The sequence below is a fragment of the Trichosurus vulpecula genome, chromosome 2 (genome assembly GCF_011100635.1).
Source record: "Trichosurus vulpecula isolate mTriVul1 chromosome 2, mTriVul1.pri, whole genome shotgun sequence".
Lineage (NCBI taxonomy): Eukaryota > Metazoa > Chordata > Mammalia > Diprotodontia > Phalangeridae > Trichosurus > Trichosurus vulpecula.
The window spans coordinates 322218756-322231164 of record NC_050574.1 but is presented as its reverse complement, the minus strand read 5'-3'; positions in this window follow the sequence as shown (position 1 = coordinate 322231164).

The following is a 12409-nucleotide window of genomic DNA, read 5'->3' as shown; positions in this document are numbered from 1 at the left end:
CAATTTTTTTTATTATACAAATATGGTTTTGATACCTAAACCAGAAAGAGCAAAAACAGAGAAAGAAAACTTTAGACCAATTTCCTTAATGAATCTCAGTGCAAAAATTTTCAATAAAATACTAGCAAGGAGACTATAGCAATATATCACACTGATCATACATAGTGACCAGGTGCAATTTGTACCAGAAATGCAGAGCTAGTTCAGTATTAGAAAAATTATCACTATAACAGAGCACATCAATACTAATAACAACAAAAGTCATATGATTATTTCAATAGATGCAGAAAAAGGCTTTGACAATATACCACACCCATACCTATTAAAAACACTAGAAAGGAATAAATGTAGCCTTTCTTAAAATAAGTACCATCTATATAAAAAGAAAAGTAAGCATTATCTATAAAGGCGATAAACTTGAAGCCTTTCCAGTAATATCAAAAGCGAAGCAAAGATGTCCATTATCACCATCATTTTTCAATATTATATTAGAAATACTTGCTACATCAGTAAGGCAAGAAAAAGAAACTGAAGGAATAAAAGTAAGCAATGAGGAAACAAAATTATTACTCTTTGTATGACATGATGGCATATTGAAGAACTCTAGAGAATCAACTAAAAACTACTTGAAACAATTAACTTTGGCAAAGTTTCGGGATACAAAATAAACCCACAGAAACCCTTAGTATTTCTATATGTTACCAACAAAACTAACAAGAAGAGATAGAGAAAATCCATTTAAAATAATTGCAGACAACATAAAATACTTGGGAGTCTACCTGCCAAACCCAGGGATTATATTAACACAATTACAAAGCACTTTTCACACAAATAAAGACAGATATAAACAATTAGAGAAATATTAATTTATTTCATTAATAATTATGCACCATTACATTGCCAAGAGGCAGGAGGCATGCTTCCCCATGGACAGGCCACTGCTGTGGAAGACAGACCTGACTTTCATTTCCCTCAGTCTTCTCCATCTTTGTTAGAACTGATAGGGAGACACTCATTACCAATACATTGAATTTAGTTTTTAGCAAAATAATTATTTAGAATATTCTTTCAAATTTTTAATAAGCCATGAAAATGCTTGCTATAATCATTACAATTGGGATTTAGGGATTAACAGCATTCTTCCTTTTTCAAATGTTCATTTTTAAATCATTTGTTATCCTTCTTTCAGAGTATCCATAATGGGATGTTGAGCTAGTTATCATGGCTGGGTTTCAGATTCCAATCCAAACTAGCTTGGATTGAAATTTAGAATCCCAGTTAGTGGTAAAGCTTATTAAAAAGCATTTAGGCAACCTTTGTCCCTCTTTGTAGTACTTTAACTAAACCCTTTGTGAAAACTGTGTATAACTGTCTAAAAGAGAGGCATGTTGTTGTGGTGGATAGAGGACTGGCCTTGGGGTAGGAAGGCCCAAGTTAAAGTTCTGCTCCTGCCATGTTACTAGGTGAGTGACCATAGGCAAATCATTTAACCTCTCATTACCCCAGGAAACTCTTCCAGACTGTTACAGTTACAGATAAATTTCTGATTTGACCTACTTTGGTGAGAGGTGTTTTCATGCTGGAAATGCCTTTTAGGGTCAAAATTCCAAGTGTGGACCTACTGTCCTTAAAAATAACAACAATACCAGAGAGAAGAGAACAAGCATTTATTAAGCACCTATTATGTGCCAGGTACTATGCTGAGTATTTTATAAATATGTCGCTTGAACTTCACAACAACCCCAGCTTGTTGGCACTACTATTAACCCCATTTTATAGTTGGGGAAACTGAGGTTATGTCATTTATCCAGGGTAATAGAGCTAGTAAGTTTCTGAGGCTACATTTGTCTTCCTGACTCCAAGGCAGGTGGTACAGTGGATAGAACACTGGACTTGGAATCAAAAAATCTTTATGAGTTCAAATCTGGTCTCAAATATTTACTAGCTATGTGACCCTGAGCAAGTCACTTCACTCAGTTTGCCACTATTCTTCATCTATAAAATGAACTGGAGAATGAAATGGCAAATCACTCTAGTACCTATACCAAGAAAACCCTAAAATGGGATCTTGGAGAGTCGGATACAACTGAAACGACCCAACAAGAACACCTTGCTGACTCCAAACCCAGCTCTCTAACCACTGTGCTACCTAGCTGCCTAAAGAACTTCTGATAAACTATACTAGAAGTTACCAAATAGGTTTAATATGTCTGAAGGAAAAGAAGTTCATCTCAGTTAAAGAATGTTAGCAGAACCAAATTATATAAATGCTCTGTCCAAGAAGTTAATAAAGAGTATCAGTGTTGATGCCTGATTAGGCTCCCAGCTATGAGCAATGGTGACCCAATATAACCTTCTGCTAATGGTAGGAAAGAAAATGATTATAGAAATGCTACTTCTACAGATGCCATATCTCAGGGGCTTTTTTCAGATAATAAGGTTATCTAATTCTTTCATTTTACAGATTGAAGAAACGTGTATTTTATTTCTTCTTTTTTTTTGTCTACCAAAGCCTATCTCCAGTTGTCTTGACATTCTTCCTGCCACTGGACTTGCTGCTGACTTTGCACAGCTCTGCCTCGCTTAAATCCAATTCACACGTAAGTCAAGGCATCACCCATGAGGTCATTAGTCCTCTTTGTGAACGAAGGGTGAACAACTAACTCCATGAGATCCGTGTTTTAGGAATATCTATTTTTAAGCTAAAGAAAGATTAGAGCCTTATTTTATATTATTTCCCTTCAGAAACACTATGACCAAGCCATACATTTTAATGTTCCTTACATATGTCACTCCATCTTCCATCTTCGAGCCTCTCCAATGGCTGTCTCCCCATCTGAGAGTAGTTCTGACATTCTTCTCAAGAGTCTATGGCGATTTTTTGTGTTTATGCTTTGTATGCCTTCCTTTCATTAAATGTTTGTTGAAATGAGTTATAGGCTTTTTAAACATATTAATAAAATCCTTCCAAGAGACTGCTTAGAGCACAGTCTGATGGGCACAAATCAATAGGTGGCTCCATCCACACAGTATTAGAAGTCCAGCTAGTATCAAGCTATTTTCCATGTTGGTGTGTACCTTCTTGACTATATCATTTGATACCACATAAGTGATCAGAAATGTCTATGGATCTATGGGTTGGATGAGTCTTGGCAGGTTTTCCATTACATATCAGATATACACTCCCCACCTGCTAATTAACCTAAGTCAGGTCTACACATGGCTGCTCCTATATCCCTCAAAATGCCATCACTATCATTCTAACCCATTTGTTCTTTGGAGCTGGAAATAACCTTAGACTCTAGTACAAACTCCTTCTTTGACAAATGAAGAAACTGAAGCCCAGAGAAAGGAAATTAATCATGTGACCTTACCTACGCAAGGTCACATAAATAATAGAAAATTTGGGACTAGAATAAAAGTCTCTCAATTCCTAATCCTATGCTCCATTATACCAAAAGGGTCTCAATCTGGTGAGCACATATCAAGCACCCAGCACCACCAGCATGTCTGCCACTATAATACTTATGCTGCAGCCCTTGGCAATGTTTTCTACTTGGTTCCATCCCAGTGGAAATATGCAAGGTGATTTTGAATAATGTGACCACTTCAGAGGATATATTATTTGCGCTAATCAGGACTTAGCAGTATTGTCTTATCTATAGTTTCAGTTATCCATATAATTCAAACATAATATTAGACATGCTCAAATCAGCCAAATTATTGGGGAAAAAAGAGCAAAGGTGTTAGACCAAATGTTTCCTATTAGCTATAGACATATTATTACTAAGTCTTCCCTCATCCTTGATCTTTTCAGGGGCATCTATCTTTGGCAGCCTATGCAAAAATGAAATTAGTGACTTTAATGAATTCTTAGGTAGGGACTAGATCTGTGATTTCATTGGTATTGGGAATCCATAGGTGAAGATCTACCAAGGTAGGTTGGAAACTTCCCTGCAACTTTTAGTCTTAGAGGGCTATCTAGAGCACTGAAATGTTGAGTGACTTGCTCAGAGTCACGCAGCCCACATGTGTCAGATGTAGAATTCAGTCCAGATCTGGCTCACTCTCCAGTCCATATTCCTCATAGTGAATTCATGGTACACCAAGAACTACTACAAAAAATAGCATTAGGTCAGTTTGGCAAAACAACAAAGAAGGCTTAACTGCTTCAAGAAAGAAACATGTAAGATGAAGAGGGACTTAACTGAGACAAGAAAAAGTTCATTTACAAGAAAAGTTTGATCACCACTCATTTGGTTCTCTTCTGTGGATAAATAGGAGATGCATATAAAGTATTACCTAACTGCTAAAATTAGGCACTAGATGTCAGTATATTTTTTTCCTCTGTTCTGGTCACAAGTGATGCTTTTCTATGTAGTTTGGCTGAAAAGGAAATAATCTCTTTTTAATCTCAATTTCCTGACCTGTGGACTGAGCTCCCTGACTTTTGCTGCCACTACCCAGTGGCGTGGTACCTTCTCTTATGGCTATGACTCAGGAGCAGCCTCCTTCTCCTCATCTGGGCCCCTAATTGTGCATCATAATAATATACTTTCCAGCCAGTGTATTTAAGTAGCGTTATGGTGTAGCAGAAAGAGTCCTGGATTTGGAATCAGAGGACTTGGGCTGTCTCAGTTATTTACTAGCTGACCTTGGAAAAATAGTTTAGGCTCTCTAAACCTCAATTTCCTCATCTATAAAATGAGAGGATTAAACTGGATTATCTCTAAGGTCCCTTTGATCTATTTTGCTTCTGACCATTTTGTTGCTTAATTTGCCCTTTCTTTTATCCTGCCAAGCCCTCTCTTATCCCCTTCTACACCTACTTCCCTGTTGGTTAAGATGAATTTCTGTTCCAAACTGTGTATTTTTCTATACTCAACAGTGTATATTTTTCCCTTTTGAACCAGTTCAGATGAGAAAGAGATTCAACCATTGCTTGCTTTCTCACTCCCAATTTCCCCTTCATTGTGTAAATTCTTCTTTGTGTGCCCCATTTATGTGAGATAATTTCCCCCATTCTTCATCCCCCTTCCCCTTTCTCCCAGTATATCCCTCTTTCATACTTTTCCATTCTTCTTATGAGCTTATCCTAATATAATAGACTCACTCCCATGCCTTCTAAGTATATTCCTTCTAAATGCCCTAGTGATGATAAATTTCTGAGGGGTTATATGTATCATTTTCCCAAAAAGGGATATAAGTTTTTTCTCCTTTATTCTCTCTACTAAATTTTAATCTTATGATTTCTCACCCATGCTTAATTTTTTGTGCTTCTTTTAAGTTTTCAAATAAATGTCAAATTTTCTATCCAGTTCTTATCTTTTCATTAAGAATGCTTGGAAGTCCTCTATTTAATTAAATGTCCACCTGCAGTCCCCCTCCCCCAATTGTATTCAGTTTTGCTGGTGGGTTATTCTTGGTTACGGTACTAGCTCCTTTGCTTTCCAGAATATCATATTCCAAGCCCTCTGCTCTCTTATAGTGTAAGCTGCTAAATCTTGTATAATTCTGACTGTGTCTTTATGGTCTTTGAATGTTTTCTTTCCAGATGCTTTCACTAATTTCCCCTTGACCTGGGAGTTCTGGATTTTGGCAAATATTGCTGAGAGTTTTCATTTTAGGATTTCTTTCAGGAGATGGCTGGTAGATTCTTTTAATTTCTACTTTGTCTTTCAGTTCTAAGCTTTCTTGGAAGCCTCATAATTTATTGAAATATAATTTCTAGACTCTTTTTTGTTGTTCGTGTTTATGGCTTTCAGGTAGTACAAGGAATCTTGAATTATCTGTCCTTTATTTATTTTCCAGGTCATTTGTTTTGCTCTGAAATATTTCTTATTTTCTTCATTTTTCAATCTTTTGACTGCTTTGTTGTTTCTTGATTTTTCATTGCATTACTAGCTTCTACTTGTCTGAGTTTAAGGATTTAATTATTTTTTTCAGCTTTGTACCTCTTTTACCATTTTGCTAATTCTAAATTTAAGGAGTTATTTTCTTCAGTATTTTTGTGCCTTTTTAAAGCAAATGTTAACTCTCTTTTCATAAGTTTCTTGCTTATCATTCATTTATTTTCCCAATTTTTCTTCTGCTTGATTTTTAAAATCTTTTTTTCTTTGTTTTTTTCCTCTAATTCTTTAGTTTTTGTCTAGGAATTCTTGTTGGACTCATAGCCAAAATGCACTTTTCTTTGAGGCTTTGCTTGTAGATATTTTTCAAGTGATTGTCTTCTTTTGAATTTGTATCTTGATCTTCTCTGTCAACATGGTAGCTTTTTATGATTTTTATGCTTTTTGTTGTCATTTGGTCATTTTTTCCACCCAACCTTTTGACTTTGGACTTTATTCTATGTTGGGCTCTGCTTACCTCTGGGTTGGGGGGTGTCTGGCCTGAATTTCTGCCTTTTATGTCCTTCTGTTTTCACAGCTCAGTATGGGGTCTTGTAAGTGTTCAGTACTTCCAATGTGATCTGGGAAGAAGTATGTTTACTGCCCTCCCAGTTTGAACTCTGGTCCTTATACAATTAGATCTCCTGCTCCTTTGGAACTGAGATCAATTCTCTCTATCCTGGAACTTGGTAATGGGCAACAGAGCTGTTGGATGGCACCTATTCCTGCTCCCAGTCTTAGTACAGGTACATCCTGGGATCTCTTTCTGCCCAGGTGTTCAGTTCCCTTACCATCCATGGATTCTGGGCTACTCCCGACTACTGCTACACCAGCTCAGTGCTGTTTCCATTACATAAGGCAGCTAGTCAGCCCCACTCAACATCCACAGATGTCTCTGTGTATCTTCCTAAGTTGCCTTGGTCCAGAGAAATAACTTACTGTGAATTTATCCTTGATCTTTCTGCTGAGAATTTGATTTGGCACATGTTTTGTGGTCATTGTGAAAAAGATTTTGGGGAAACTGTGACAAAGTTGTTACCTCTCACTCTGCCATCTTTACTTCTCACCTTCCAACTAAATCCTATGATCCTGTAAGTGAAATAAAAAGAATTTTAATCTAAGTATCTAATCCAAGGACTTGCAATTTACTTGAATTACATTACTTGAATAAAGAATTACAGGCACAGAGAAGAGATACAGAGCAACATTTTTGGAGAGAAGTTATGTTTAGAGATCTCTGGGCTTCCATAACTTCAGTATCTCAGTATTAAAAGTAACCAACCTCAGAGAACCATTTGATCTAATCCCTCCTTCAGGATCCATAGCCTCTCTACAACATGCCTGACAATTGATCATCCAATCATCGATTTAAAATTTCCAACAACCATGATTCCAAAAGAACAATGGTGAAATATATTATCCTGTTAACCAACTCCTGATAAAGATGTAATTGATTCAAGATGCAGAATGGGACATGCATTTTTGAACACTGACAACATGTAATTAATTTATTTTGTTTGACTGTGGATATTTGTTTGGTTTTTCTTTCTGTTTCCTTTTTCTTCCCAATGGGAAAGGAGGCAAGCGAAAGAAAAAATAAATGCTTGTTTACTGAAAAAAAGGTAAAATTACCAAAAAAGTTCATAAAAATCTTCCAGTTAAAGGAAACTCACTACCTCCTAAGAAAACACATTCCACTACTGTACAACTCTCATTGTTAGAAAGTTGTTTCTTTATATTAAATCTAAATCTGCTTTTCTACCAATTACACCCATTGTTCCTATTCCTGCTCCCTAGGGCTAAGCAGAACAAGTCTAATCTCTCTTCCAAAACAGGTCTTTGAGCATCAAATGATAACAACTAACTTTTATATCATACTTCAAGGTTTTCAAAGCACTTTAAATATCTCATTTGATCCTCACAACAACCCTCAGAGACTAGTGCTTTACTTATCCTCATTTTACAGATCAGGAAAATGAGACAGACAGAGGTTAATTGACTTGCCTAGGTTCACATAGTTGGGAAGTATCTGAGGCTAGACTTTTATTCAGACTTTCTTGAGTCATGAAGATTAAGTGTTTTCTCCACAGTGCCTCTTAAAGACAGTTATCATATGTCCCCTAGATCTACTCTTGTCTAAGCTAAATATCCTCAGTTTCTTCAAACAGTACTTATAAAATGGGCTAAAGACCCCTCAACATCTTTATCACCCTTCTCTGGAATACATTGCAGTCTTTCAGTGTCCTTCTTAAAACATGTCACTAAGAAATCAATTCTCTACTCTAGATGTGCTGCAACCAGGAAGAAGTAAAGAATAATTATCACCTTCCCTCTCAATGCATCCTCAGATCGCATCAGATTTTTGGCCCTCACAGCTACTGGATAATCCTTCTCTTCTACCCTTTTCAACTCTATTAAGTTGAGAGGTCAGAAGCAGCATTATGTGGTGAATAGAGAACTGGCCTCCATTAGGAAGACCTGTTTAGCAAGACAAGAATTCAGGTTGTATCTCTGACACATACTGCTTGTCTGGGTAAGTCACAATCTCTGAGTACTCCAATTAACTTTCTCAAGATTATAAATTGAAAAGTTGGTTTCAATCTATGTTGGTAGAAGGAATTTTGTCACTAGGATTTCCTCTTACCAATAAAATCACAGGTTCAGTTACTCTCTCCCTCCCCATCTAAAAAATACATATTCCTCAGCAGCATATTATGGAAGGTTCCTGCCTTCCTTTATTACCTCATTTTGTATCACTAACTTTAACATACTCTGTTCCAATGAAAGTGGTTCACTAGCTATTATCGCATCTCTCTTTTTCTCACTTAAACCTCCTATTAAAGTTGTTTTACGCCCAAGGAATCCACTTCCTCATTACCTACTCTATCCCCAACCCTTTGCAATCCAGCATATGAACCCTAAACTCTATGGAAAATGCTGTATGGTTCCCTTTAACCACCCAATCACCATATTATTGACCTTTTTTCACTCAATCTCCTTGATCAAGCCTCAGCTGTTTGTGGACCATTCCATCTTCCTGGCTCAGCATTAGAGACACCACACTTTCCTCTTTCTCTCCCTACCTCCATCCCCTTCACTGGTTCTTCATCTTTTCTATTTCTTAGTGTTTATCATGGCTTTGTCCTTGATTCTCTTTTCTTAACTTCTTATTTTCTACCTTGCAAATCTTACTCACTCCTGCAGAGGGAATATAGGAGTGGTACAAAAATGAACAAAAATGGTACAAATAATACAATATGTAATTACCTTGTTAAATTTATTTATAATGATGTATCTACAGAGATATATACCACTACACATGGCAGATAAAAATTTCTTGTGTAGTCCCTTTATCCTGTTCTTCATGTTTTTAGTGCCTATGCAATAGGGACCCACTTCATGGCACTCCAGGAATCAGGAACAGCCTTTCATTCCTTCCCTTAACATCTCCACTGCTCTTTCTGTCGTTCAGCCTTCATTTTTGAAGAAGCCCAATGACATCATAGGGTGATGTCTTGCCTTATGTGTGAATTGGATTTAAGTGAGGCAGAGTTGCACAGTCATCAGTTTCTCTCTTCCAGAATCATCAAAGTCCAATGCCAAGACAAAAGTCAAGATGACTGGCAACAATGGCCTGGGATGCAGTGAACGACCTTGGTGTCTTTGATATCTGACTAAGTTCTAAGCACTCCTCAGTGCTTGCTTTAGCTTCCTTCATGGCCATTGGAACAAATTGTTCTCATCTGCTCATTCCACCAGAAGAAGTCTTCACATGCTTGGGATAGACATCCCCCCAACTTACTGACAGATTTGAGGCCCTTCAATTACCTTCAACCTGGTTTAGTCTGTCTGCTGAGATGGTTTTACCAGGGTGTACAGCTTCTTGAAGCCACAAGTGAGAGTTGGGTGACAGGTAGACACCAAAGTTGGATGAGCAGTCGTAAAAAGGGCTCAGCAAGCCCTCATAATAGAGATGTTAGTTCTCCCTGAACTCCCTATAAGCCCCATTGTTCCTTCCAATAAACAGTGATTTGATTGTCAATATCACCAAATCCATGGGTTGCATGAAATGTTTTGGGCTGGAGCACATTGAAATCAAATACAAAGTCTGAATTTGGAGAGATTGAGTGAATGAGGCAGATAGTAAAAGACAAAAAAACCCAGCTTTTTAAAAAAAAAACTAAATACACACACTCACCAAGGATATTCATTGACAAGTGTAGCTTTCCAGGTCCTTGATAATGGAAATGCACTAGATTGGTAATAGCAACAATCTATACCAAAGTAGAGTGGTGGAATGGACAGAGATCAGGACTTGGGATAAAGAAGATCTAGATGCAAATCCTACTTTGTCACTCCAAGCAAATTAATCTCTCTGGACCTTACTTTCCTCTTTACTAAAATGGACATCATAATAGCACTCACCTCCCAGGGTTATTGTAAGAATTAAATGAGATGATAACTGCAAAATGATTAGTGTAGTACCCCCCAAATAGACTATTTCTTCCCCTTCTCAATAAAATGAAGACGTTGGTTTGATGAACTCTAAATTCCCTTCTGGCTCTAATTTAATGTTTCTATGGATTTTCAAGTCTTTATATGGATAACTCTCTAGTCTATATTTCCAACCCTGATTTCTCTTCCAAGCTCCAGATGTTCATTTCTAATTGGCTCTGAATGCCACACCATGACCTCAAACTCAATATGTCTAAAGCTGAACCAATAATCTTGTTCCCCAAAACCTCTTCCTTATGCCTTAATTGCTAATAGTAATGGTAATACATTCCTTCTAGTTATCCAGAATCAATGTCATTTTCTAATCTACTCTCCCATCTAATCACTTTTGTGACCTGGTTCTTTGTGGTTCATCACTACCCACTAGAGGTGCTAAGATAGATAGGGTATTAAGGATCTGATCAGGAAGTCTACCTGAGACGGCAGGAAGATACAGATGAGAAGCTCCAAGACAGAAGAAAAGTAAGTCCAAATCTAATCCATGGTATCATACTACATATCAGACAAAATAGTACCAGGAAAGGAAAGTCGGGTAGGAAGTACCTGATGGCAAGTGGCAAGTAAAAAAAAGAGTTGAGTGGAGAATATCAATCAGTTAGCCACATGGGATCCATGGATTATGATGAATTTAATAGGGTAGGGATGGATTCAATTGAGTCTGCTTGCAAGGACTTCTGGGAGCTGACAAAGCATCCTTACTCATATAGGGCTGATTACCATTAGCAGTCACTGATAGTCACCAAATGTTGTGGATTTTCATTTGGGAATCGGTCTCAAACCTATTTCTTCCTTTCTAGTCTACAAGCTCCACTTTGGTCAGGTCTTACTGCCTCTTACTTGGGCTATTCAAATGGCCTCCTAATAGCTCTCTGACTATGGGTTGTCATCCTTCCAATTCCTCCTTCAAAAGTATTCCAAATGAAATACTTTGTTTCCCTTTGACACAGATAGGACAATAGCAGTGAGATGTGGCTCTACTCTGTTTGGATAAACCACAAGGTGGCAATCTAGGCCTGAACTGCTTCAGTTCACTGGGCATCTGTAAATGAACCACCATCCAGGTAGGTTGGTCTATTTCAGTCAAACCAGTAGATGGAACTAAACCTTGAACTCATACCACCTTAATCTGGAATGTGTGAAACACCAGTTTTGGTCAGCTTCACTCATTTCCAGTACCATTTATTTAATTGCTCAAGTGATAGCTCATAGATCTCTCATGGCTCAGCACCTATTCCATTGAGTTTGAGTCTAATTTAATTCCTAACTTCATGGGACCTTGTAAAGATTATTCTCATACATATAAAGTAGAGTGAGTAAAGCAGAATATAAATTAACAAAGTACAGAGCTAGACATCTGGAGCAATGAGTTTGTTCTTTTTTTTAATCACTCAATCAATAAACATTTTTTAAATACCTGCTATGTGGCAGGCACTGAACTAAGCACTGGGGATAAATTAAAAAAAATATAATCCCTGCCCTCAAGGAGCTTACAATCTAATGCGGGAGATAACATGCAAACAAATATATACAAAGCAAGCTATATACAGGGTAAACAGGAGATAACAAAGGGAAGGCACTAGAATTAAGAGGCATTGGGGAAGGCTTCCTGTAGAAGGTGAGATTTTAGTTAGGACTTCAAGGAAGCCAGGGGAGTAGTAGTTGGAGCAGAAGAAGAAGAATGTTCCAGGCATGGAGAACAGCCAGAGAGAAAGGCCAGAGGTGAGAGATAGAGTGTCTCATTTATGAAACCAGGAGTCCAGGGTTCAAAAAGTATGTATGAGGAAGCAAAGTGTAAGAAGACTGGAAAGATAGGAGGGGGCTAGCTTATAAGGGTTTTGAATACCAAACAGCATTTTGTATATTACCCTGGTGATTATAGGAAGTCACTGGAGTTTATTGAGTGGGGGGTGGGGTAGGGAGGGGAAGGAGGGTATGACATGCTCAGACCTGCATTTTAGGAAAATCACTTTGGTAGCTGAATGGAGAATGGATTGGATTGGGATAAG